This window comes from Sorghum bicolor, chromosome 10 (assembly GCF_000003195.3).
Source record: "Sorghum bicolor cultivar BTx623 chromosome 10, Sorghum_bicolor_NCBIv3, whole genome shotgun sequence".
Taxonomy (NCBI): Eukaryota; Viridiplantae; Streptophyta; class Magnoliopsida; order Poales; family Poaceae; genus Sorghum; species Sorghum bicolor.
The window spans coordinates 54,817,892-54,818,576 of NC_012879.2; positions in this window are offsets into that span (position 1 = coordinate 54,817,892).

Here is a 685-nt window from a genome sequence, read left to right on the forward strand (position 1 = left end):
TGCAATAGAAGATTCTCCCATATCTTCATATCTACTGCAGTACTCTCATTTTCGAACTTTGAGGTCCATTCACAGTGGTACACCGATCTCACTTAAAACAAGCCTGGCCTGTTAAAGAGCCAAGCAACCAGATCGTCTCTCCCTACATTCCATCAATGGATTGATCGATTCATTGATGTAGTAACCAGGTTTCGACCTCAGAGAGTCAGAGTTTGGATTTTCAGATTTTGGCTGCTTGGGCCTTGTTTAGGACTTGTTTAGTTCGCAAAAATTTTCAAGATTTCCCGTCACATCGAATCTTTGGTCGTATGCATGGAGCATTAAATATAGACAAAAATAAAAACTAACTGTACAGTTTACCTGTAATTTATGAGATGAATCTTTTGAGCCTAGTTACTCCGTAATTGGACAATGTGTGTCAAATAAAAACGAAATGCTACAGTAGCCAAAAACAAAAAAAATTGCGAACTAAACAAGGCAAATGTAAACGAAAATAAAAATTAATTGCACAATTTAGTTGTAAATCATGAGACAAATCTTCTAAGCCTAATTAGTGCATGATTAGCTATAGTTGCTACAGTAACCAGCGTGTGCTAAGACCATTCTTAGTGGGGGTTTTATGATTCAGTTTTCAACACATTTATATTTTGGAAACAGTGTAGAAGAGTTTCATCTCTACGAAACT